The sequence below is a fragment of the Canis lupus genome, chromosome 20, assembly GCF_048164855.1.
Source record: "Canis lupus baileyi chromosome 20, mCanLup2.hap1, whole genome shotgun sequence".
Lineage (NCBI taxonomy): Eukaryota > Metazoa > Chordata > Mammalia > Carnivora > Canidae > Canis > Canis lupus.
The window spans coordinates 56,213,753-56,241,461 of NC_132857.1; the positions used below are offsets into that span (position 1 = coordinate 56,213,753).

A 27,709-nucleotide genomic window follows, 5' to 3' on the forward strand; every position below is an offset into this window, starting at 1 on the left:
GTAAGTCCTAACATAGTAATAATAACATGGTAGCTTCCATATTTATACCTACATTATCTTTCCTAGTAGCCTTATCAGAAAGGTAAGCTCAGTAACAATAATTTTGAAAGATGGAACAAAGAATATAAGTGGGGAAATGCAAGATGGAGTCAGATTCTGCAGATGAAGACACTATGGTCTTAAAAGATCTAATCCCTCTAGACCTTAGTCTGTCACCTGATGAAGGAACTGAAACTGAATCAATGGTTTTAAAACTTTTCTGAAAAAAAAGAAAAAAAAAATTTTCTGGCTGCCATTTATATTATTGCAGTGCAACTCAATGCAGACATTTCTGTGTATATAAAATACAACTGAAATTGTGTTTCACAAAAAACATAGGGACCTCCACAACATGCATTATGTCTGTTTTTTTCCATATTCCATTCTATTCCAGTTCACTATTTTTAAAGAAATATCTGAGTTGTGACTCACTACGTTGGTGTCAAGATCCACTAATTTACAATTTACCATTTGAAAAACAGTGAACTGTGTGATCACTAATAATCTTTCCAGTGCCTATCTCCTATTGTATACCTGCAGTCAAGAAATCAGGACTCAACACCTGAGCCCACTTCCCCTCTCTTGCTCAGCTGCTGTGAGAGAATAAGGGTGTCTCCCTGAGTTACGAGTTCCATATTCACTGTGGTACTTCTCAGTCTGGTATAGTCCTATAATCTTTCCATGATTCATTCTGTCATTCTTTGATTTGGTCAATTTATTCTCCAAACTTTTTGGTTTGGGAAGAAGAATCTGGGTTTGAATCCAAGCCTCATTTGTTAAACACCCTCCCTCATCTTCAATCTGAGGTTGTTGTGAGGATCAACCATAAAGGACGTAGCCTGTAGCACAGTGTGGGACTGTAGTGTGCATCAGAGGAGCGGTACTTTCGAGACAGGTTTGCTGGGTACTGTGCTGGCATCGGTGTTAGAAGAACTCCACTTGGAGCATGTCCTCGGGAGGCTCCAATGGTTCTCTTGCTCGCCTTGCTCTTTTTGCTTCGTAAACTCCTTTTAAAATCTAACAATGCATCTCAAATGCTTTTCTGTCAGCAAACATAGCTGTAGGAGGTAATTTGTAGGGGTTGGTTACTATTACATTTACATTTTATGGTTATATCATAATTTGTCTCACTTTTTTAAAAATACGTTTCTAGTTTTTTTCCTTTAATAAAGTTTTGTGTAAAGGCAAAGGTAATGCATAAGCATCGAAATATGAAATAGTTAAGTAGACAAGTTTTTAATTAGAAAAGCAAAATCCCCCTTTCTACTCCCACCTCTTTCCATTCTACACAATAACCTCTATTAATAATTTCTTGAATAGGCCAGCCGGGTGGCTCAGTGGTTTAGCGCTGCCTTCAGCCTGGATGTGGGATCGAGTCCCACGTTGGGCCCCCTGCATGGAGCCTGCTTCTCCCTCTGCCTGTGTCTCTGCCTCTCTCTCTGTGTCTCTCATGAATAAATAAAAAATGAAATATTTTTAAAAAATAATAATTTCTTGAATATACTCTTACATGTTTTCTAATGCATGTATAAACAATTGCAAATATATTCATACAGTTACATGAATGGTATCACATATATACATAGAAATGAGTTCTGCAAAGTACCTTTTATTTTTTTACATTTATGATTATGTATCTGTCATATCCTTATGTTAATCAGTTTAGTCGTCGTAAAGATCACTTATCTGACAGTTGCCTAAAGTTCATGTGATGTGCAGATCATTGCAACATAGCTTTAAAAATGAGTACCTTTGGGATAGCTTTTGTTGTCAGTGCGTGAAGATCTACTTCATTCTTTAAGTGGCTACATGAATTCCATTGTATGGACGGATCATAACTTATTTACCCCATCCCCTGTTGATCCACATTCAGCATATCCTAAAAATTGTGTCTAGATTTTTCTCTCACAAACAATAATGCAATGAACACCTGCGCACTCTCTTGAGATGACTCTAGGACAACTAGTAGAAATTTTTGATCTCTATTACCAAATTACCCCCCAGAAACTTGTGACAATTTGTCCCAAGAGTGTTATGAAGTGTTTAAATCTGTATACCCTCTCTAAACTTTTATCAATACTTTATTTTTATGATCCTTTTTTCTCATTAGTAAATATTAACAAGAATGTTTAAATTACTTCAATAGAGGAAAGGGGGACATGTGTGGATAAGAGGGAGTAAGGGCCTTGACAACCCTGGAATAATTTGCAGGGATTTGGGGAGCTGCATGTGGGACAAGAGAGATTTGACTCGCCATTAGCTCTCTGCAGGACAGGCTGTTTTGTGAAGGCTTGCAGCATCTACCTTGTGTCAGATCGTAACTCAAATGGCAAAAAACAAGCCTGGATACCATTTCTCAGCTCTGCCAAACATGAGCTATATTGACTCTGATGTGACTGATGTTACTTCCTCTCCTCTATCCCAGCAGTTGAGAGGTAAATGTAACACCGCCACCTTTTGTTGTCTAGAACTTGGCTTGTCAAGAAAAGAACTCTGGGAGTACAAATGGAAATCAACACTCTTGCCTTTTGCAGAACAGATGCTGAGATTCTGTTAAGAGTAGCTTATGGTCTTCTGGAAACTTGGATTAACTTACTTGCCATTTTCTGGCAGAAGAAAGTCCCCTACAATTTATATTCTGCAACCTTATATTCTGGACTTTCTTTATAACCTACAAAGCAGGAATATCATCATAGAAACAATTGATGTTTTGTTCCAATATAAAAGAGCAACTGTTGGTTAAGACCGAGCACCTATTTTTAAATCCCGAATGTCAGTAATAATAAAAAGAAGTGGCAAAAAAGGCTCATGAAAGCTAGAGCAGATTCAAATAACCAAGTGACATGTACCCAAGCAGGAAGACCCATATTACTGTAAAGTTGCAGTGGACCTTAGAAATAATTAAACCAAATATCCTTAGTTCATTATATGGGTGAGGACGTGGGTACACAGAAAGCTGTTGTGACTTATCTCAGGTCACTCAGTATGTTGGTGGCAGCACTAGGACTCAACCTTAACCCTCATGGGGACTCTAAGCTCGATGCCCCTCCCGCTGCACCACTGTCCCTCTGAGGATCGACAAGATCAGGTGGGGGATGGAAGTGGGAAATGGAGAACAGGAAAGGAGATCACAGCTGTCCAGAGCAGAGGGTGGGGGGTAGGGCAGAAGGAAGGTGTGGGTAGGGGAGACAAAGTACAAGACTTGGGTGGGGAAAGTCAAAAAGAAAGTTAATACCCAAGGCAGATGATTTCCTGCACAAGAGCACGCCCTACCTTAGTTTCTAAAGAAACCGCGATGCTGTTTGTTACTAGTATTTGCTAATATTAATTTTATCAATAATTAATGTATTTAATATTTAATTAATAATTAATTAATTTTACTAATAATAAAGGCAGTCCTTGTAGTGGCGCCTGACTGGCTTAGCTGGTAGAGCAGGTGACTCTTGATCCCAGGGTTGTGAATTTGTGCCTTACATCGGGTGTAGAGCTCACTTAAAAAGAAACAAATAATCATTGTAGTCACGTGTCCTGTTTTTTATTTAAAATCTATACTTAGGACAATAGCTAATAGGAGCGACATGTTGAAGTGTCAGCAACATATGCATGTGTGGTGTTGAGAGAGAGCTGCTTTGATACGCACACTGCTCCTATGTGTGCTCAAGAAGGTGAGGGACGGATTCTACTCGGATGGAATGGAGACAAGACCCAGCTCAGTCCATGTTTCCAGTGTTTAGAGAGCATTTTTAGCACCTTCTTTAGTTGACTTCTGTTTCCTCCAGAAATCAGAACATTATCCCTGCCAAGCATCATGTTTCCATGAAACCGTTCTCTCTCTCTCTCTCTAATTATAAAACTCTGGTTTAGCGTCTATAGCGTGGATGGCCACCGGCAGGCTCTTGGCTGCACCCATGTCCAAGGAATATTTAATGAAAGGTCTTCTATCTTCCTGGAGAGATAGTGGAGAGTCACTGGTGATAAAATCAATAGGTTAAATTACTCTAATTTGGAAAATCCTAGTTTTTCCCACCATTGATTCAGAAAAGGTAGAAAACCAATCTGTTCTATTCAGTCAGCAAGGCTCACTTGCAACCAGGTGAGAAATTTGTTAAAGATCTCCCTAGGAAGCTAGATGGAACACTGGAACTTGTTCTGGACCCAGAAGATTCTGGGTCTTTGAGGTGAATTGTAGAGGGAAAAAAAAGGACAGAAGGACAGAAAGGCCCTGGAGGCTTTTTGCCAGCTTGTGTGCCAGAAACAGAATATTTGCTACAACTGCCTTTGCAGAGGAAAAGAGGCTACCCTATGGCAAAGTTCCCAACCCCTCCTACGAGCTCCTGCTGTAGGTGGCAGAGGGGAGGCCCGTCAGCAGCCTGGTGTCTACTGTGGGGAGCATATTTTCAGCTTATTCTAATTTTTAAAATTCTCCATCAGTCGTCGTTCACTAGGTTGTGCTATTGTAACCGACAATCCTAAACTATTAACGGCTTCAAAAGCGAAGTATTTCTGTTTTGTTTTGTTCCTCCCCTGGGCTCACGTTATATATCAGCTGCACATTAGCTCCACGGATCTGCTTTATTGTGGGATTCAGGCTAGCAGAACAGTCTCTTTCTGGAACATGCTGTTCTGTGTGTTGAAGAAAAGCGGTTCCAGGATGCTGGGAGAAGGTGGCCATGCCTCTTAGAACTTTCTGCTGGGTGGGCCCCCTCTCACTTCCGCCCACGTTTCACTGGCTGAAACGAGTCATGTGGCCAAGTGCTGCCCACGGGGAGGCCGCTGTGCTCTCCAGGTGACTCTGTAAGACACGGCCGGGCAGGCGGGAGTGGGAGGGGGCAAGGAACACTCACACGTGGCTACGCAGCCTGCCACAGGGTCCTCCACTCAGCAGTGTGCGGGGCACCTGCGTGCACGGTGTTCCCCCAAGGCCAGGGTGGAGTTCACGCCCTTTGACCTGTCCTGACCCGTAGCTCTCCAACCCAGGGGCATCCGCAGTAAGCTCTGATTTCTAAACCAGGAACGGGTTAAGGTCAAGCTTGACGGGCGTGTGGCTTTCACCACCCATGTTTTCCCCATTACTGAACAATGGGTATGTCTGATAGGGTCCCTACATTTTAAAAAATTGGGCAGAATGGCAAAAACAGGAAAATATCTATAGGATGTTTTCCGTAGGGCTGCGACTTGGCTTTTTTATGTGGAAAACTGTAACATGGGGGATTTTGAGTGGAGGTTATAAAAGAAAATCCAATTTTGAATGGTTTCTGAGCCAACTTTCCCTATTTGTGTGTTTAGATAAAACAAGGAGGAAAGGCAAGTGAAGATCAGCTGTCTTTAACCACTGGGTCTTTTTTTCCCCATGAAAATCAGCTTCAAACATCAGTGACTCTGAAATGCAAGGCCAGCCCCGGGCAGAAGGTTCTCGAGAGCTGGTTTGCCTGGAGGATTTCCTAGTGGCGTCTTCAGGAAGCGGTGCCCTCAGTTGGGCCCTCGGCCAGCCCAGAGCCCTCTGTGGCTGCCTTTCTGGCCCCAGAATCCGTGAATTCAGCAGAAATGTGGGCGGAGGGTGTTGGGGCTGCTGGAGCTGTCACACAGCCTAGGAGCCAGCGGTGGCACAGGGAGCCAAGTGCACAGCAAATTATACTAGAGTGATGAGTACTGCAGGGAAGAGGCCCGCAGAGGGCTTTTCCAGTACGACGAAAGGGAATTACAACGCACTCATACAAAATGGAAAAGACTTCCTCCAAAGAATGATGTGTAAACCCAGAAAAGGGGGTTCCGGGGGCCGGGGAGGAGGGCAAAGTCCCTCTGGGGCTGGGACCGCAGACTCCTAAGCAGGACTGAGGACTGGGGCAGGGACTCCTGCCGTGTCCCTGCCCAGGCATGGCCTCACCGAGCCTTTTATCCTGACGAATGCCACCCTGTGACGAGTCTTCAAAAAGCCCATCTCACCTTTTTTTTTTTAACGATTTCTTTAATTTATAAACTGTCATAATTTTTTTTTTATTTTGAAAAATAATTTGAACACCAAAGAGTTGTTTGGAAAGATAATAAAATAAATACCACGCAGGTACCACCCAGAAGTAACAAATATTAATATCATATTTTATTGTATATATTTTATCACTCTCTTAATAAATAAACTATTACCAATAAAATTGAAATTTCCTATAAATCTTTCCTGGGTCACATTTCTCCTCATCCATCTCTTCAGAGTTAAGTGCTGTCATGAATTCCGTGATTCTGCCCTTGTTTTTATGTTTTCTAAATATATATTGATAAACAGCATAGCTAGTTTATAGGTATGTAAATTTTATGGAAATGATTTACTGTACTATTAAGCAATCGTCTGTAACTGGAGTGTTTCTTCACATTGTGTTTTCAAGATTATTTCTATATAACTGAAGTCCATAATATAAATATACCAAAATTAAGTTGGCTTTATAGGTGAGCTTCAGTTTTTTCCTTTTACTAAGAAGACTACAGTAAAAGCCTTTGTAGGAAGTACATTTATCTATTTATTTATTTTTACATGTCTCACTTGAGTATTACCTGCAAATGCAGTTGCCTGGCCATTGAGAACACACTTTTATTTTTTTGAGAACACACAGTTTAAATTTTCCTAGACATTAATATCTGTTCGATTTAGTGTTTCCATTTTCTTTGGGTAAATACCCAGCAGTGAATCATATGGTGATTCTATTTTTAATTTTTTGAGGAACCATCATCTTGTTTTCCCCGGTGGCTGTGCCAGTTTGCAGTCCCATCAACGTGCGTGACGGTTCCTTTTTCTCTATATCCTTATCAACGTTTGCTGTTTCTTGTGTCTTTGAGTTTAGCCATTCGGACGAGTGTGTGGTGGATCTTCCTGTGGTTTCGATTTGCATTTCCCTGACAATTGGTGACGTAGAGCACCTGTCATGTGCTTGTTGGCCATCTGTATGTCTTCTTTGGAGAAATGTCTACTCGGGTCTTCTGCCCATTTTTTGATTATTTGTTTTTTGGTGTTGAGTTACATAAGCTCTCCATATATTTTGGATACTAACCTTTTATCAGATATGCAAATGTCATCGCAGTCAGTAAATTGTCTTTTAGTTTTGTTGATTGATTCTTTGTTCTGCAGAAGCTTTTTATTTTGATGTTTATTTTGTAGTTTATTTTGTTTCTCTTGTCTCACAAGACATACTAGAAAAACGTTGCTCCGGCTGATGTCTGAGAAATTATTGCCTGTGCTCACTCCTAGGATTTTTTATGGTTTCAGACCTCACATTTAGGGTTTGTGTGTGTGTGTGTGTTAAGATTTTATTTATTTATTTATTTATTTATTTATTTATTTATTTATTTACGAGAGACCCACATAGATAGAGAGAGAGAGGCAGAGTCACAGGCAGAGGGAGAAGCAGGCTCCATGCAGGGAGCCTAATGTGGGACTTGATCCCAGGTCTCCAGGATCACACCCCAGGCCGAAGGTGGCACTAAACCACTGAGCCACCCAGGCTGCCCACATTTAGGTTTTAATCCATTTTGAGTTTATTTTTGTGGTTGGTGTAGGAAAGTGGTCCAGTTTTATTCTTTTTCAGGTAGCTGTCCAATTTTTCCCAACACCATTTGTTGAAGATGCTGTCTTTTTCCCATTGGATAGTCTTATTTCCTTTGTTAAAGATTAATTACCACATAAGCATGGGTTTATTTCTGGGCTCTCTGTTCTGGTCCATTGATCAATATGTCTATTTTGTGCCAGTACTATACTTTTTTGATTACTGTAGCTTTGTAGTATATTTTGAAATCCGGGACTGTGATACCTCCAATTTTGTTCTTTTTCAAGATTGCTTTTGTGATTCAGGGTCTCTGTGCTTCCATACAAATTTTAGGATATTTTTGTTCCAGTTCTGTGGAAAAGGCTTTTGGTATTTTGATAGGGATTGTGTAAAATTTATAGATTGCTTTGGATAGTATGGACGTTTTAACAATATTTGTTCTTCCAATCCATGAGAAAGGAGTATCTCTCCACTAGTTTATGTCATCAATATCTTTCATCAGTGTTTTATACTTTCAGAGTATAAGTCTTTCACTTCCTTGGTGAGGTTTATTCCTAAGTATTTTACTATCCTTGGTAAGACTTCCAGTACTCTGTTGAACAAACATGGTGAGAATGGACGTCCTTGTCTTGGTCCTGAACTTAGGGGAAAAGCTTTCAGGTTTTCACCATTGAGTGTGTGCTAGCTGTGAGTTTTTCATACATGGCCTTTATGATGTTGAGGTATGTTCCCTCTCAGCCTACTTTGTTGAGGTTTTTTATTTGTTTGTTTTGTTCTGTTTTTATCGTGAATGGATGTTGTACTTTGTCAAATGCTTTCTCTGCCTCTATTGAAATGCTCATATGGTTTTTATCCTTTCTCCTGTTGGTGTGATGTATCACATTGATTGATTTGCTAATATGGAACCAGCCTTGCATGCCAGAAATAAATTCCACTTGATTATGCGAATGATTTTTTAAAAATGCATTGTTGGATTCAGTTCGCTAATATTTTGTTGAGGATTTTTGCATCTATGTTTATCAGAGACATTGGCATATAGTTCTCTCTTTTTTTGTAGTGTCTTTGTCTGGTTTTGGTATCAGAGTAATGCTGGCCTCATGGAATGAATTTCTAAGCTTTCCTTCCTCTTCTACTTTTTGGCATAGTTTGAGAAGAATAGGTATAAACTTTTTTTGAAATATTTGGTGGAATTCCCCTGTGCAGTCATCTGGTCCTGAACTTTTGTTTGTTGGGAGTTCTTTGATTGCTGATTCAATTTCATTTCTGGTCTGTTCAAATTCTCTATTTCCTCCTGATTTAGCTTTGGGAAGTTATATGTGTTCAGTAATTTTTCCATTTATTCTAGGTTATCCAATTTGTTGGCACATAATTTTTCATACTATTCCCTTATAATCCTTTGTATTTCTGTGGTGTCAGTGTTATTTCTCCTCTTTCATTTCTGGTTTTGTATATTTGAGTATTCTCTCTCTCTCTCTCTCTCTCTCTCTCTCTGATGAATCTGCTAAAGGTTTCTCAATTTTGTTGACCTTTTCAAGGAACTAGCTCCTGGTTTTATTGATTTGTTCTATTGTTTTTTAAGTTTCTGCTTCATTTATTTCTGCTCTAAACTTTATTATTTCCTTCTTTCTGCTAGTTTTGGGTTTTGTTTGTTCTTTTTCTAGCTACTTTTGGTGTAAGGTTAGGTTGCTTAGTTGCTCTTTTTCTTGCTTCTTGAGGTAGGCCTGTGTTGCTCTAAATGTTCCTCTTAGAACTGCTTTTGCTGAATCCCAATGGTTTTGGACTGTTGTGATTTCATTTTCATTTATCTTCATGTATTTTTTAAAATTTCCTCTTTGATTTCTTGGTTGAACCATTCATTGTTTAGTAGCATGTTATTTAACCTCCATATATTCTGTCTTCTTTTCTCTTGCAATCCTCCATATATTTGTGTTCTCTCCAGACTTTTCCTCATGGTCGATTTCTTGTTTCATAACATCGTGATTGAAAAAGATGCATAGTATGACTTCAGTCTTTTTGAATTTGTTTATTTTTTGTTTTATTTTTACTTTTTTAAAAGATTTTTAAATTTATTTATGACAGACACAGAGAGAGAGGGGGGCAGAAAAACAGGCAGAGGGAGAGGGAGAAGCAGGCTCCACGTAGGGAGTCCGACACAGAACTCGATCCCGGGTCTCTAGGATCACACCCCCGGCCAAAGGCAGTGCTAAACCGCTGGGCCACTGGACTGCCCTGAATTTGTTTAGATTTATTTGTTTTGTGGCCTAAATATGATCTATTCTAGAGAATGTTCCATATATACTTAAAAAGAATGTGTATTCTGCTGTTTTAGGATAGAACATTCTGAATATGTTTGTTAGATCCATCTGGTCCAACGTATCTATCAAACCCACTATTTCCTTACTGATTTTCTGTTTGGATGATCTATCTATTGATGTCAGTGAGGTTTAACGTCTCCTACCATTATTGTATTACCATTGATTGCATCCTTTATGTTTGTTGTTAGCTGCTTCATGTATTTGGATGCTCCCATGTTGGGTGCATAAATATTTACAATTGTTATATCTTCTTGTTAGATTGTTTCCTTTATGATTATGTCCTTCTTTGCCTCATTACAGTCTTTGTTTTAAAGACTTGTCTTACACAAGTATTGAAGTCTAACTCTCTTTTCATGATAAATACTTTTCCATCCCTTCACTTTCAATCTGTATGTGTCTTTAGGTCTGAAATGAGTCTCTTGTAGGCAGGATTAGGGGAGTCTTGCTTTTACATCCATTCTACTACCTTGTGTCTTTTCATTGGAGCATTTAGTGCATTACATTCAAAGTAATTAGTGATAAGTATATACTTACTGCCATTTTGTTAGCTGTATTATGATTGTTTTTATAGTTCCTCTCTGTTCCTTCTCTTGCTGTCTTCTCTCATGGTTTGCTGGCTTTCTGTTTATTTTTTGCACATCTATTGCTTGTTTTTGATTTGTGCTTCCCATTAGGTTTGAATATAACATTTTATACATATAGCAGTCTACAGTAAGTTGATGATTGCTTAATTTTGAAATTTTTCACTTCTCTCCCCTCCATATTTTCAGTTATTTGGTATCATATTTCACATCCTTTAATTTTGACAGATTTCTACATATATATTTGATTTGGTGTTTGTGCTTTCTATTTTTCTTACTCTTACTTATGTTTTTTTGTTTTCCACTCATAGATTCCCCATAAGATTTTTTTTTTTTTTTTTTTTTTTTGTAGGACTGGTTTAGTGGTTGTGAATTCATTTAACTATTTTTTTGGGAAACTTGCTCTCTCCTCTTCTGAATGATGGCCTTGCTGATTAGAGTATTCTTGGCTGCAAGTTTTACCCTTTTAACACTTTGGATATGTCATGCCACTCTCTTCTGGCCTACAAAATTTCTGCTGAAAAATCAGCTCATAGCCTCATGAGATTTGCTTTGTATGTAACTGTCTTCTTTTCTCTTGCAACCCTTCACATTCTTCATCACCATTATTTTTTTTCCATTTTAATTACTATATACCTTAGTGTGGACCTCCTTGGGTTGATTTTGTTGGGGGCTTTGGATCTGGATTTCTGTTTTCTTCAATCTTCAATAGGGAAGTTTTCAGCTATTTTTCAAATAAATTTTCTGCTCCCTTTTCTCCCCTTTCATGGGATAACTATAATGTGAATGTTATTATATTTGATGATGTTGCCAAGTTATCATAGTCTATTTTCATATTTTATTATTTTTTTCTCTCTCCTGTTCAGCTTGATTGCTTTCCATTACTCTGTCCTCCCGGTTGCTGATCTGTTCTGTTGCCTTTAGTGTACTATTTTCCATCTAGTGTATTTTTAATTTCAGTTAGTAAGTTCTTCATCTCTGATTAGTTCTCTTTTATTTGGTTTTTAAATTTTATTTATTTATTTTTTAACCTCTTTGTTGAAGGTCTCATTGAGGTCTTCCACTCCTTCCTCAAGTCTATTGAGTATGACCATTACTTTAAATTCTCTATCCGGCATATTACTTATCTCCATTTTGCCTTTCTCCCCAACCTCCTCATATCTGGAATCTATAATTTGAAGGTAATGGGCAATTAGGCAGAGTTTATTATTTTCATAGAAATGTTTGTTTATCCAGTTCTTGAAAGCTAGTTTCAGAAATGCAAGGTTTTTTACAGAAGGAAGTTAATTCTGAAGCTCTCTTATTTTATGATTCTAGGTTTGAACTGAATGCACTTACATGGTGAGAATGTGAAATGACACATAGCACCTTCTGGGGAGACATGCTGTGTTTCTGCCTGCTTGTCCCTCTTCACCCCACCCCCAATTATGAATACAGCAAGTCTGTCCTGTAAATATATATGACAGGCAGAGACATGGCCTCTTCTAGGCCTTGACCCTGAGAATTTCTCCAGCAGTGGATGTATTTCTACAGCTGGGGGACCAGCTGAGGGAGCAGCAGCTCATTCAAGAGGAACAAGCTCTCCTGCTGTAATGGGTCTGGAATGTAGACATGGGAGCTGTCAAAGGAGCTTCTCTCTTCTTCATATTGACAGTTTGTGCTCACTCCATGACATGGGTGCTGCAGAAACATGACCTGGAACTGATATGTTCTGGCAGATACAAGATGGGAGATTTAAGGCTCATTCTCATTGCTTTTTTTTCTCTTCCATGATGGTACTGAATTGTTGAAGCAGGAGGGGGGCTTATAGCTGGCAGAGAGGGTTCCCAGACCCACCATCAAAGCCAGCTCTGGGTGGCCCAATAAATCCATATGGAAGCCATTCCTGGGATTCTTGGAAGATGGCACTGTTATCTACATATGGAATTGTACTATACATTGAATAAAACTGTAAGATGAGATATCTTCAAAATAGGGACTAAAAGAATAGAATAAACAAAACCAACTTTTAGACAAGATAACAGGAAAGTAGTATAGAAAAGCCATATGATGACCTGGTTTTTCAGTTCAATATACACAATCAATTTTGATGTTGGATCATAAAAATTCTATTATGATCAGATTTGATCGCTTATGTAAATAAAATTGAACTCTCTCTGTGTAGCTTTAAATTTTCTTTTTGGGAGGGAGGAGAAATGAAATTTTGCTTTTGAAAATTCTACCCAAGTCATCAGCATATGTTAAAACATTTATTCAACAATTATTAAATAATACTTATTCTGTGTTAGATACTAGGGATGCAGTGATGTAAAGGAGAAGGATGACTCCCCCAATGCTTATCTTTATCAAAGGCAGAGCCTGATTAAAAACAAGTACCCAAATAAAATAATTGCAAAATCTGATAAGCATATGAATGAGACCAGAGAGGGACTGAGAAAGAGAATATAAATGAGGAGTAATGGATTTCTTAAGTGGACAAAAACGGTGAGATTTAAAGTATATGAATGGGATAGTCATGTGAAGAATGGGGGATGAGCATCTCAGGTAAGAGAAAAAGTAAATTCAAAGGCCCTCTCATGATTTGTTCAAAGAATTGTGAGAAAACCAGTGCGGCAGAAGTTAAAAAGGGGTGAGAAGGATAAAGAGGGCTGGAGAAATGATCAAGGGCAGAACAGTAGGGTGTAGTAAGGAATTTGGATTTTGTTACATATTATGGGAAACCCATAAAGAGCTTTTAGCAGGGAAGAGACATAATCCAACACACACACACACACATACACGTTTTTAAAACAATCTCAAACTTAGAGTGCGGCTTTTCCTCCAGAACCATTTGAGAATAAATTGCAGTATGATACCTTGTGTTTGTTATTTATTGCTGTGTAACAAATTATCCCACAATTTAGTGGCTCAAAACAGCCTTTATAATCTCAGATTTTCTGCACATCGGAACCTGGGCTTAGCTGGCCCCTCTGTCTCATAGTCTCTCATGGGCTGCAAACAAAGTGTTGACAGAGCTGCAGTCTTACCTGAACACTCGATTGTAGCAACAACACTTCCAAGCTTGCTCAGGTGGTTGTTGGCAGGATTTGGTTTCTCATAAGTTACTGACCCAAGGCTTTGTTAAGGGTTCAGTTCTTCACAGCCTTCCTCACAGGTCTCCCTCAACTCATTGCCACATAGTCCTCAACATAGCAGCTGACCTGTCTTAGAGTGAGTGAGCAAGAGAAGGAGAAAGAGCAGCCAAGAGACAGTCTTGTTATAACCTAATCTCTGAGTGCTATGCTATCACTTATGTCATTTTCTAATAATTAGAAGTGAACCACTGGGTGTAAATACATTCAGTGGGAGATTATACAAGGGCATGAATATCAAGAGGTGGGTGCCATGGGGACCATCTTAGAGGCTACCTACCACATGACCCATCACACCAAGCACCTACAACAAGGACGTTCTACTAACCACAATGCAATCACCAAAATTAGGAAACCAAATCAACCCTAACCTCAGACTCTATTCAAGTTTCGCCAGTTATTGTAGTAATACCTTTATGGCAAAAGGATCTAGTCCAGAATCATGCTTTGCTTTCAGTTGTCATATCACTTTAGTTTCCTTCAGTCTGTTTGCTTCCTCAATCTTGTCTTGGCAGTCATAGTCTTGACATTTTTTAAGATTGCAGGATAGTTACTTTGTAGACAGCTTCTTAGTTTGGGTTTTCAGATGTTACTTTGTGGTTGGATTCAGGTTATGCATCTTTGGCAGGAGAGAAGTGATGCATTGCATACTATTAGGTGGCACATGGTTTTGATCAACTCATTCATTGCTGGTGATTTTAACTTTGATCCCCTAATTAAGGTAATGTCAGCTAAGCTTCTTGACTCTAAAGATACCTTTCTCCCTCCCTTGTAATCAATAAATATTTTGTGAAGAGGTACTTTCCAGCTTTCCCATTCCTAATCTATTCATTTATTGATTTATTTCAGTATGGACTGTATAGACTAGTCAGTATAGATTTCATCCATCTTATTCAATGGATAATTATTTATTACTATCACTATTAATTTTGATGCCAAATAGTTTCAGCTTTGACCCATGGGAGCACTTCCAAGCTAGCTATGGTTTTCTATGTTTTTTTTCAAGGTGCCCCCATCATTTTTGAGCACTTCCTTAGTTTCTGACACAAAATATGTCCCAGATTCATCTTGTACTTCTCCTACCCCAGCCTTGGGATCATCCATTTTACTAAGGAGTCCTGGTTCCTTTTAGTGGAGAAGGTATTTAGAAACCAAGACATGTGCATATTGTCACTGGGGTGTTACAGCTCCCAGGCTTTCTCAAGGACAGAGCTAGGCGATACACATGTATACCTGTAGGCATATGTGCAGACACACATTTATATTCATTTCTTTTTATGTCTATTCATGTATATAGAGAACTATGAATTCATACTGCTATCTCCAATTCCAATGCAAACTACAAGGCAAATTCTATTTTTCTACCTTTCTATATTTATAACCTCTTTTTCCCACAATAAGAAACCTGACTTCCAATATCTTTAATATATTTACTTGTTTGATCAGTGTCCATGCATGCAACCAACTTCCAATTTCTGCCACCAATCCCTACTCCTCTACTCCTGGTATGGATGATCTCCTGACCCCGCTCAGGCTCCAACAGCCACGCTGGGCTATTACCATCTCCACCTCTCCTGTGTGCATATCCTTCTCACCCATCCACGCTTAGGCAATATGTGCCATGCCATCACCTCATGTGGATGTCCTCCTCAGCTCTACTTAGGTTTTGATCCCTAGTTCTGGGCCATTGTGGTTAATACCTGGCTACATGGATGCCTTTCTTGTTCAGCACCAGTGAATGGCTTTTAGGCAGAATTAGTTTTTTTTTTCTTCCAGTTTTATTGAGATACAATTGACAGAAGGCACTGTATAAGTTTATGGCATATAGTATTAATAACTTGTGAAATGGTTACCACAATAAATTCAGTTAACACCCGTTATTTCATGTGGATACAAAAAAAAAAAGAAAAAGAATGAAAAATGTTTTCCTTGAAGCAAGAACTCTTAGGATCTACTCTCTTAAAAACAATCAAATATACCACATAACAGTGTTAACTATAGTTGTCGTGTTATGCATTCACCCCCAATATTTATTTATCTTTTAACTGGAAGTTTGTACCTTTTGACTGCCTTCGTTGGAATCCTCCAGCCTTTGTCTCTGATAGACACAAATCTGTTTTTTGTTTTGTTTTGTTTTTCTTTTTCTATGAGTTGTTGTTTTGTTTTGTTTTAGATTCACATATAAGTGAGATCATTCAGTGTTTGTCTTTCTCTAACATTTCATTTAGTGTAATGCCTTCAAGATCCATCCACATTGTCACAAATGGCAGGATTTCCCTTTTTATGGCTGAATTATATCCAAAGGGCTGAATTGTTGAGGAAGGGTAGGAAAGCAAACTAGAAAAAGAAGAACCATGGTATATTTTAAGCCAGCTTCTCTTATTGTTTCATGGAGCATGAATGGGAGAAGGCAGGAACTGAAGCAGAGGCCAGTTGAAAGGCTACTAGACAATGTTATCTGAAAGATGATAGTAGATGACTTAAGAGGCTGGCAGTGCAGTGAAAAAAAAAAGCATTTGGGAAGTTGAAATCACTTTCTCTTGGATGACAGTCGGAGGTGCAGGAAAGGTAGAAACCTAGAAGTCTTAGGCAGTTGATTAAAACATGGTGCCCTCTACTAAGATAAGAAGGAATTGGGGCTGAGGGTATAGTAGGTGGAGAAGAATCAATCATTATTTTCCAAACACGTCGAGCTAGAGACATATGTGAGATTTAAGAGGCGATGTTAAGTAGGTCCATGGATACAGGAGTGAACTCAAAGCAGAAATGTAGGCTGGCCATATAAATTTGGGAGACATGAACGTAGAGAAAGAATTGAAAGAGGGAGAGCATCCAGGCCTGAGCCTCAGAAACTCATATGCCAGGAAGAAGAGATAGATCTAACAATAGAGTTTGAAAAGGAGAGGCTAGTGGGTAAAAGAAACATCGGAAAACAGAAGTGCTACTATAGAACTAAGAGAGGAGCATGCTTGAAGAAGGCAGAAATAATGGATGATATCAAATATGTTGAGAAGACAAACTTGAGAACCCAAGTGTCCATTGGCTTTGACTGTGAAGAAGTCATTGGTGATTTCAACAATGTTGCATTCAGTGAGCTGACGGGGGATAAAGCCCGAGGAAGTGACTCATAAAGCAGAGCAAGGGGGAAACCTAAACAGAGAAATCCTTGAGGCTGATGAGGGTTCTTATCATAGGACAAGTGGAGGACTGGCCTCTGATATGACTGGTCTCGGTGGTAAGGGGAAAAGAGAGAGATGGTGGATTAGCAGAGCTATTTGTAGTGGAGTAAATTGACATTAAAAAAAAAAAAAAAACACACAAACATATCCTGATCCGTTTTTCCTTCTCTGTCATCCGAGTTTCTCTTCCCTCGCTACCCTTTTACTATAAGGCTAAGTCACAAGTCCTACTGCCCCAGGGAAGAAGTAGAGGATACTGCTTTGAAAAAAAGTATAAAGAATAGGAGAAGGAAATGATGTGAGGGGAGCTCCTGCCTGACAGACAAGCAGGTAGAAAGGGAGGAAAGACTAGAGAGGAGAGACGTGAGACAAGGAGTGCTCTTGAGGTCACCCCGAGAGTGTGTTACGCTGGAAAGTTCCAGAGCGATTTGCAGGAGAGGGTTGCGGACAGCTGCTATTTACCGTCCTGGGGCTACCTTGAGTGGCTGAAATCCTCCCCTGCAAGCCCTGCAGGTACCTGGCATCAGGTCCACACCGAGGCCTCCCGCCAACACCCCCTCCCGGGCTGTGAGGAAGCCGCTGCTCTGGCCCCTTGGAGCACGGAGGTGCTGGGAAGAACAGGGGTGCATAATAAGCCTAAGCTTGGGGTGAGGAGCCTGTGATGTGGTGGGAGACCCGGGCATCATCCAGGGACACCGCAGGTCAGCCGGGAGCTGACTAGAAGGGGCCAGCCCCCAGCAGGAGGTGGCGAAGCCTCGAAGGACAGTGAATGCACCAGAAGCTTCTCTTTCATTGCTGTAAATGCATGTGAGCTTTCGCTACGTCCAGTTGCTCCCAGGGAGAGGGGAAAGACAGCAGGAGATGGAGAACACTTTGAAAGGTGGAGTATTTACACCAAAGACTACACTTAACCAGAGCCTCTTTTAAATTGAAAGAAACTCAGTTACTTTTAATACATTTGTTTTCATTTTCCCTTGGAAATAGGAACACCAGACAAAGAAGAAGTCAACGAGAGAAAATTAAATTTGCCACTTCTCCAGATGTGGGCTGCTTGGCCTTTCTGGACAGCGATTTGATAGGTTTGTTGGTGTAAAGACGAGGGAGGCTGCATCCCACGCCTTCCCCTGGGCCTATGAAATGTGAAGTGAGTGCTGGTTGAGAGGAGGACTTAAGAAAGAGATTTGGGGGTTTCAGAAAGGAGGAGAAGGCCCAAAATTGTCTCAGGAGATTCCAAATGCACATTCGTATCTTCAAGTCTCTAAGAAGCCTCGTTTTAGAACAAAGACAGTTGTTCAAATTCATATACAAGCTGGGCCAGATGGAGGTTTGGTGCATCCTGAGCTTATACAATTTGAAGAGCCTTGTAAGAAGAAGAGCATAAAATTACAAATACAAAATCCAGAACAGAGGCTTGGAAGGGACTCATGGGAACAACGGTTTCTGAAGCTCCAGTTTTACGGTAAATCTACCTCTACCTGTGCACTAAATGACCACACTCGCTCAGGAGAAGACTTCTTTCCGTCTCACACCTATTAGTGACGCCCAGAATAGGCTAGTTAGCGTCAAGGTGGGATGTGCTGGCACAGACCGTGGGGGCTTCTCCAACTTGCCTGCCTTCTCTCTTCTCTCACCAAAAAATATAAATACAGTTGACCCTTGAACTGTGCCAACCCCCCCCCCATGCAGTTGAAAATCCATGTGTAACTTTTGACTCTCCTAAAACTCAACTACAGTAGCCTACTGTTAGCCAGAAGCCTTATTGCTAACATATACGGTCAATTAACATCGGTTTTGTATGTTGGACGTATTATATATGATGTTCCTACAATAAAATAAGCTGGAGAAAGTGTTATTAGGAAAAATCATAAGGAAGAGAAAATACATTTATAGTACTGTATTTATTGAAAAAAAAATCTGCCTCTCAGTGGACCTGTGTAGTCCAAGCCTGCGTTGCTCAAGGGCCAGCGGCACATCATTCCACAGCTGCTTGTTACTGTCCTCGGACCCATGCCATAGCACTCTACAGCTTAGCGTCCCACCTCTTTAGATGGATGCCTTTCACACTTCTTAGACCACAACTCCTAATAAGAAATATATTTTATATTGTGAACCAATACTATGAGTATTGGCTCATAATATGCATCCTATTTTTATGTGAATGTACTGTAATATTTTCTAGCTGATGTCTTGCATATTTAAAAATAATTCTGGCTGAGGGGCACCTGTGTAGTTTGGTGGGTTAATTGTCAGACCCTAGGTTTCGGCTCAGGTCACGATCTCAGGGTCATGGGATGGAGCCTCGTGCTGGGCTCTGCACTCGGTGTGGAGTCTGCTGGAGATTATCTCTCTCCCTCTCTCTCCTTCCGCTGCTCCCCCTGCTTGCATGCTCTCGTTCTCTCTTTAAACTAAATAAAATCTTTAAAAATATATAATTCTGATTGGGCCACGCTACAATGATTCTTACAGCAGCAGAGTGAGAAGCCCTCTCTGGCTAGTGCTCTACCCCTAATGTCCTTTCACGCTGCTATTCTCTGCTATGTAGCTCCCTCACTCTGGATTGCCCTTAATCTCTGCTGTGATTTTGGAGATCATTTTTATCCCTCCAGTTTCAAAGAAAATTCTACAGACTTTTACGTGAAGCCATCCACATAACCCTCTGTGCTGTCATAAATTTTGCATTCGTATTGATACAGCAGATATTTTATTCTGCCATTGATTATAATTAATTATTTAAAATTCAGTGCTCTACTTGACCGCGAAGTCCTCCAGGGCAAGATTGTATCTGGATCTGGCGTGGCCATTCTATGACTCCTGTGGCATCTAGCTCCTAGTACCTTGCAAATTTGCAAAGTTGGAAAAAAATAATAGTGGCTCACAGAGTCGTGAGGATTAGATGAGAGAACACATTTCAGAACTAATGTTATAACTGACACCTCCTGTTCTTGTTTTATAGCTGAGATCATCGGCTTAGGGTCCCACAGGTTGTCATTGGTGTAGCCAGGACACGAGCCAAGCCAGGCTCCACATTACCAGCCCCCTTGCTATTCTCCTAGTGAAGTGCTTCACCTTTAGGAAGCACTAAGTAATTGGCAGCTACTATTATCTCTTAACAAAAGGGTGTTGGATCAAAACCGAATGAACGATTTGGCCGAAACTATAGATTATCTGTAATAGCCTTTGTGCCGAGGGGCAATTTCATTCATCATTCTGCTATTAGCTTGCTATTTAATCTGCTGTTTTATTTTTCTGTGTGAATGGCTGTGACTATATGATTAAAAATCACCAGATCAGGAAAATGAATTTACTGTCTTCAGTAGTCTTAATGGCCACATCAGATTAACTGCAAGACTGATTCAACTATGCACAAATTAGATATTAAGACAGATGAAAAGAATCCAATTTGACCAAAAATGATTTTGAGACTGCATAGATCAAACTAATTTTCTTCCTTTGTGCAATTCAGTTCAATTCAAACCTTCAAATACACAGTGCGGAGCACTGCAGGGGATAGCAAGAAAATAAGCATCGTCCCCTGTTGCCAAGGAGTTCACAGTCCAGTACGGCTGGAGGTGGAAGGAATAGGATGTCTATATAAATAACCCCAATAGAAGGCAGGGTAAGATCTGCTTCACGAGGCTTCAACGAGTCCCGAGGTCCCAGGGAGGAATAGATTTTTTTCCCCCCAGCGAGACAGTTGTGGAGTATGAGACATCTTTAAAGATGGGATGGACAAGTGTGATTCTGATTCTCAAAAATGATAAAGGTGTGGGATTTTTCTCACTGCAGACCAGTGGGAATTTCATAAATTTTTTTAAGTAAAATTCTAGGATTACTTATTAACAGAATGGTCGGGGAAAGCTGATCTATAAAAGTAACCTGGTGATTACCAAATATCATTGAAGAAGTCTTATCAAGCTAATCTGGTTTTCAGGGTGGGAGATCATGGTTATGAAACTGGTACAAATGAAAAAAAGAGATATGTATATGGAACAGCCAAATTTCAAGGATAGCCTTGGGGACAAAACAGAAGAAAAATGAGGTACATTAAAATTGATGAATTGAACAATTGTGTCCAAAGGATGCTGATTAATAGATAGATGTTACCCTGAAGGACGCTCTTTAGTGTCTTTTTCATAGGCCTCTAACTTTAACACTGCTTGATTCATATTTAATCAGAAACTTGAAATAAAGATATGGGGGACGTGTTCATTAATCTGTAGATGAACCAGAGCTGAGAAGAATGGCAAACAAACTGACAAAATCAAGGTCTGAAACAATCCCCCTTAGATTGAAATGATGGCTCAGATCTGCCAAGATCAAGCTCCGCGATCTTGATCCTAGTCCACAGATCTAACAGCACATGAAAAAGGTGGTAGAGATATGACTTAGTAGCAGCAAAACAAGCTTCTAACTTTAACTAGTTGACTGTGATGGATCAGCAGTATGACGTGATCAACCAAATTGTCACTGCCAACACTACCATCATTACTAACACCAGCACCAGCACCATCACTGCCACCATCACCACCACTGCCATCACTGCCAGCATCACCACTCCTAGTACCACCAGCACCAGCACCAGCACCATCACTACCACCAGCACCACCACTGCCATCATCACCAGCACCACCATAACTACCATCATCACGACCACCACACCATCACCACCATCACTACTACCATCACCACCATTGCTACCACCACCACCACCACCACACCACCACCATCAGCAGTGCTACAACCACCACCAGCACTGCCACTGCCACCACCACCACCACTACCACCAGCACTAGCACTACTACTCTCACCGTCACTACTACCACCATCACCACCATCCCTACACAGCACCACCATCATCACCAACACCATTACAACAACAATTTAATGAGCTGTGTTCATGGAAAGAATTTCTCTGGAAGAGAGGGGATAGTTCACCGGTCACATCACAGCTAAAGCAATGTGTACAGTTGTGTATCCATATGCACAACCTGGAGCATGTGCAGGGGGAGAGCAACTACATGGGAGGAAAAAAATGTGTTACATTCAGAAAATGTTAAGACCCTGGAGTTGGTAAGCCTGGAGTAGAGAGGTAGCCGGAATGGTCCAAGGGCTGTCACGTGGGAAAAGCAGTTTAACTTGTCTATAGAGCTTCAAAAGGCAGAGCTAGAATCCGTAACATTGATTATAGGAATACAGATTTCAGCTTATTAAAGAATTTTCACGTAGCTAGAGTTGTTTAAAAATGGAACGCGTGGCTCCTGCTGTCTTATTGCCAGGGTGTTCAAGCACGGGCTGATTATTCACTGGGGCTTTGGCCTAGGGGTTCAAGTACCTGAAAGGGGGTTTGAGTTTGGCATTTTTAATTCCTAGACTGACGTCGCTGAACATGGTACAAACTGGGGGACACGGAGGGGAGGCTGACCAGACAAGCTCATAATAAGCCAGCGGGAGCGCCAGGGGAGCCTGTTGAGGAGCCGAGGCAATGGGATGGTAACGTGGAGGTGGCTGTGAGGGATCCTGAGCCTGGCAGTGGGTCCAGGATGGAAGGGAGGAGAAGGTGATGCCGCCTGGGAGATTCCCCCGCTGTTAGAGTAGAGAGGGAAAGGCAGGTTTTCGTGGAGAAAAGTTTGAGGAGGCCGGAGGCCCCGGTGGGGAGACACGGGGAGGCGGAGGGGAGGCCGGGTGGGCTCGTGGTGCAGGGCGGGCCTCGAGTCCCGTGGCTTTAGGCTGAGGCGCCTGCCCCCGAGTGGGTCCTGCCAGAGGGGCACCTTGATCCACGTGAAACCCTTTCCATTATTAGATTTGTATGAAACCTGGACTCCTGGGCGGCCCGGGGGCTCTGTGGTGGAGCCCTGCCTGCGGCCCAGGGCGGGACCCCGGGTCCCGGGATCGAGTCCCACGTCGGGCTCCCTGCGTGGAGCCTGCTCCTCCCTCTGCCTGGGTCTCTGCCTCTCTCTCTCTGTGTCTCTCATGAATCAATACATAAAATCTTCAGAATAAAAATAAAAAAAGAAAACTGGGCTCCTGCGAGTGTGCAGGGGAGAGGAAGGCCCCCGGCCCCCGGGTCCGAGTCAGGGGCCTGCGCTGGAGCTCGCCGCCCAGTGACTGCCGGCCCGAAGGTGGCTGCACACGCGGGGAGCCTCACGGGGAGCCCCACGCAGGGAGCCATGGCCAGGTGCGGGGGGATGGGGGGCCATGGGTCACGGCCAGGTGCAGGGGGACGGGGGACCCTGGGCCACAGCCAGGTGCGGGGGTGCGGGGGGCCCTGGGCCACGGCCAGGTATGGGGGTGCAAGGGACCCTGGGCCACGGCCAGGTGTGGGGGGACGGGGGGCCCTGGGCCACGGCCAGGTGCAGGGGATGGGGGAGGGCCCTGGGCCATGGCCAGGTGCGGGGGTACGGGGAGCCCTGGGCCACGGCCAGGTGCAGGGTGAGGCGACCGGGCTCCCAGGAGCCACTGCCTTCCCGGCAGCCGCGAGCACCCGGGCCCCAACCATGTCAGGACTCTCGAGGCCTCCGGAGACACCCAGCCGCCGGGGTCCAGGGCCGCAACGCAGCTGTGTCAGCGCCCCGAGAACGACGGTACCGGGTCCCCGAGAGTTGGCCTGCGCTCTCCCTGGCCGGGTTACCTGCGCACCCGGCGCTCTCCGCGGACAGCTGTGCAGGTGCGGGCAGGTGCGCCGAGCCGCCAGGTGTAGCCCGAGTGCCCGCTCGGGGCGGCCAGAGCTGCGGCTGGGGTGCTGGGTGCTGCCCTCCACGAGCCCGCGGCCGCCGTGGGCGCCCTGGCCGAACCCACGGGAAGGGGATGGGCCTGTGGCTTTGGCCTCTTGCTTGAAAGCTCGTTCGCAGGGCAGCTGCAGCTTCACGGGGCCTGCAGCTCACATTTTCAAGGATCCTCTTTAAGACAAAGAATTCAAGACCTGGGGCAGGAGTTTCTCCCGAGCGCCGCGCACCTTCGCTGTAAGCCAGCAGTTCCGCTCCTCCGGGGACACCCAGGAGCTCGTCACCATGTGTCCCTAGAAAGAGCAGCACAGGAACACGCACAGGAGCTCTGTCCGCACGAGCCCGCGGCTGGAGACAACCCTAGTGGCCGCCAGCGGGCTGACGCCCGAACAGGAGGCACGACGTGCAGCGGTGGGAAAGAATGAGCAGTGGCTCGGGTCGTAGCGGGGATGGATTTCGTAGACGTTATACAAGCGAAAGGAGCCGGACAACGATTGCACTGATGTGGTGTTCTCGAATAGGCAAAGCTCATCCGCGGCACTATGAGATGATGTATTTTTAAGATTTCTGGACCTAGTGGGAGTGCAAAATGCATGGGCACTTCGGAAAACAGTTTGACGGTTGCTTACAGAGCCAAGCACACCCTCCCGCACAACTCCGCAATCCCGCTCCTTGCTGTTTACCCGAGTGAAATGAAAGCTCTGCTCACATAGAACCCAGTGCATGAATCAATGTTTAGTGTGCTTCCACTCATAATAGCCCCACACTGAAAGCAATCCACATGTCCCTCAGCGGGGGAGCAGACGAGCGGACGGGGACAGGCCCACGTAACGGAATGAACACAGCAGTGAGAAGCCAGCGCCTGACTGCACAGGCCACCGTACGGGGAGGTGGACGTGCCCTGTGTTCACGAAAGGAACCGCATCCAGAAGGCTGCATGTGTACTGTGGTTCCTTTATGTGACCTTCTAGATAGAGAAGACAGAGGGTGCAGGGAGCAGCTGGCCACGGGGGGACATTTCCATGGGGTACTTTGGGGCAGGAGATGGAAATGTCCTATGATTGTCATGGTGATCATACAACTCTATTCATTTAGCAAAAACTCTCAGAATTATGGCTTGACTCTGGATTTCTCCTTCAGCAGAAGTTGCAAATGTTATAGAAACCAGGAGAGAAACAACAAATGGGGGGGAGGATCAATGAATTAGACACAGGGAGTCTTGGCCGTGAGCGTCCACATGGCATTCCTTCCTGTCTCTTATTTTTTTTTTAATATTTTATTTATTTGTTCATGAGAGGCACACACAGAGAGAGGCAGACACACAGGCAGAGGGAGAAGCAGGCTCCCTGCAGGAAGCCCGATGTGGGACTTGATCCCGGGACCCCAGAATCAGGCCTTGAGCCGAAGGCAGATGCTTAGCTGCTGAGCCACCCGGGTGTCCCCTTCCTGTCTCTGAAGGCAAATCCTCAAGGCTGACAAGAGTAAGTCCCTTTTCTCTCATTTTCCCTCATGACTTGGTGACCTGGACATCTACTTATTAGGTCATGGAAATCATCCTTTGTCTGAGAGACACCTGACTCTAAGCAAAGTGATTCCTTTTATTATTCGTCAGGTTAGACTAAGTTGAGGTAAGAAATAGACCGAACACTCGACGGCTCAGCACAGTAGAAGTTAGCTGGTGCTCCGCCGCAGTCAGGAGCCCTTGATTCCATTAAGTGTGCCAGGGAAAAGGGAAACTGGGTTCTGGTAGGCAGCTGGCAGTCTCTTCTATACTCTGACACCATCCAAACTGGAAAGTGATCCCTTCAGCTGCTTTGCTTATAGAGGATTTGGTTTAAATGTGGCAGCTTATTCACGTCTCTGTTTTTTTTTTTATCAATGCTTTTGATAGGAGGATAAAGGTCTGGGGCAAAGAAAGTGGAAAACCATCAGAGCACGGTCAATAGTGAAGGATCTTATACTCTGGGGCTTGAAAAAGGCTGATGAATTATTTATGATGACATAGGTCTCCTTGTTCTCTGCGATTATAGATAAGGGGCTCTTATCCCTTGAGAAATTATCGATAGAAGGAGAGATCAGGAGCTTCCAAGATAGGCAGACACTGAAGGAATATGTGACCACCAAACCAGCTCTGCAAGAAATATTAAGGAGGACCCTGTAAAAGAAAGAGGAAGCCCAAAGAAATAATCCACAAAAACAGGGACTGAGTAGGTATCATGATGACACTAAATTCATATTTTTCAATAGTAACTCTGAACGTGAATGGGCTTAATGACTCCATCAACAGACGCAGGGTTTCAGACTGGATGAAAAAGCAAGACCCATGTATTTGTTGTCTACAAGAGACTCATTTTAGATGTAAGGACACCTCCAGCCTGAAAATAAAAGGGTGGAGAACCATTTACCATTCAAATGGCCCTCAAAAGAATCAGGGGTAGGCATCCTCATATCAGATAAAGTTTATCCCAAAGACCATAGTAAGAGATGAAGAGGGACACTAGATCATACTTAAAGGGTCTATCCAACAAGAGGACCTGACAATCATGAATATTTATGCCCCTAATGTGGGAGCTGCCAAGTATATCAATCAGTAAGCAAAGGAAAGACATACTTAGATAATAATACACTAATACCGGGAGACTTCAACACGGCGCTCTCTGCAAGTGGCAGATCTTCTAAGCACAACATCTCCAAAGAAGCAAGAGCTTTAAATGATACACTGGACCAGGTGGATTCCACAGATATTTACAGAATTTTACATCCAGACGCAACTGGGAAATCATCGGTGAGGCTAAATTGTTATTTGATACCGTATTTAATATGCAAATAACCATTAGGTGTTGACCTGAACATGTCGGGAAGACGGCAGTAGGGTGCTCATCAGTGAGAACTTTCTAGGCTTTGCACATGGTTTTTTAAAATGTCAAATGCACCTCAGTATGAGCAAGGGGAAGGTGATGGCTCTGGGGCAAAGTCCTCCAGGGGAGCCATATACACCAAAATACTCAGACTTATTTGGAACCGTTTTAGTAATAATTAGCGACAATACACAGTGAGCAGGGATCATTGTAGCCAAAGGACAACCAAATGTAGGCCATCATGACCAGGGGCAGCGGGAACGAAACATGGAATGTTACCCTGTCTTTGCACCAAAATGTGGAAGCCCACAGCTAGGGACCCGTGGGGAGGGCTGGCTACAAACCCACCGAGAAAGACACAACGCTGCCCGGGCTGGTCCCGCGGAGGACAAGTAGGTGAGAAGGGAAGAAAAACAGAGCTCTGTGAACCTAAACGGCAACAAAAGGCAGGGCAAGTCTTTAGTGATCAGAAGAAAGTGCTCAATAAATGCTTATTAAATAAATACCTAAATTAACCAACTCCTATGGGATATAGGACATGGATTTATTTAGCGAATATCAGAAGTCTCGTGAAGAGATAGGTCTAGGACATTCGCAACAAAGGAAAACATACTCTAGACACTGGTAGACCCGGGACCCTAAGACCCAGACCACGACAAAGTCAGTGGGGCTGAGAACGTACCAGCAAACTCAGGATGACGCACCAGCGAGCGCGTTACGGGGAGCGAGGGATGCTTGAGGGTGGTCTTGTGGGGCGGCTGCTAACAGGCAGTGTAACCTGGGGAGAGGTTCCCAAACTGTGATTTTCTACCGACTGCCCCTCGGCGCCAGTGCCCGGGGATGATGGGGAAGTGGCTCACGTGCCTTCTAGGCTGGCTCCTTTACAAGAGCAAGCCTGCCGGGAAGGCGGGCGGTCGGTTCCCGGCCGAGCCCGAGCCCACTGAGGAGCAACGCCCCGCGACTGACGACCGCCAGTCCAAAGCGACATCTGTGACACGGAGGGATGGGGCCACTCGCGAGAATTGTCCACGTGGCCCTTGTCCCAGGGATACTCAGAGCTTTTGCAGGCTGGGGCTTGGGGCAGAGGTGAACTAGCGTTCAGAACTTGGAGGGTGGGCGCCCTGGATGCTCTGGGCTGCTGTGGCTTTCGGGAGTAGCGGCCGAGAGGGAGGAGGTGCACAGAACGGAGCGAAGGCACCTGGAGCCCCGCACCCCGCCCCGCCCCACGCACCCAGGCTCGTGCCAGACACCCGCCTTCCACGGGCGTTGCCAGTGCCGTTTCCTGCAAGCAGACAGATGCACGTGAGCCCCCACCCCGCCAGCACCTTCCCCTGGAGCACACACGACGGGACAAG

General features: G+C 43.2%; 1 long non-coding RNA gene across 1 annotated transcript in view; it reads right to left on the reverse strand.

Moving 5' to 3' along the window:
- Positions 1-295: 295 nt before the first annotated feature.
- Positions 296-27,709, reverse strand: part of LOC140612142 (uncharacterized) — a 31,784-nt gene continuing 4,370 nt past the window's right edge. The window contains exons 2-3 of the long non-coding RNA XR_012013457.1: positions 13,491-13,668; positions 296-1,097 (exon numbers count right to left, since the gene is read on the reverse strand). This is a non-coding gene — a long non-coding RNA (uncharacterized lncRNA). The remainder of the gene's footprint in view (positions 1,098-13,490; positions 13,669-27,709) is intronic.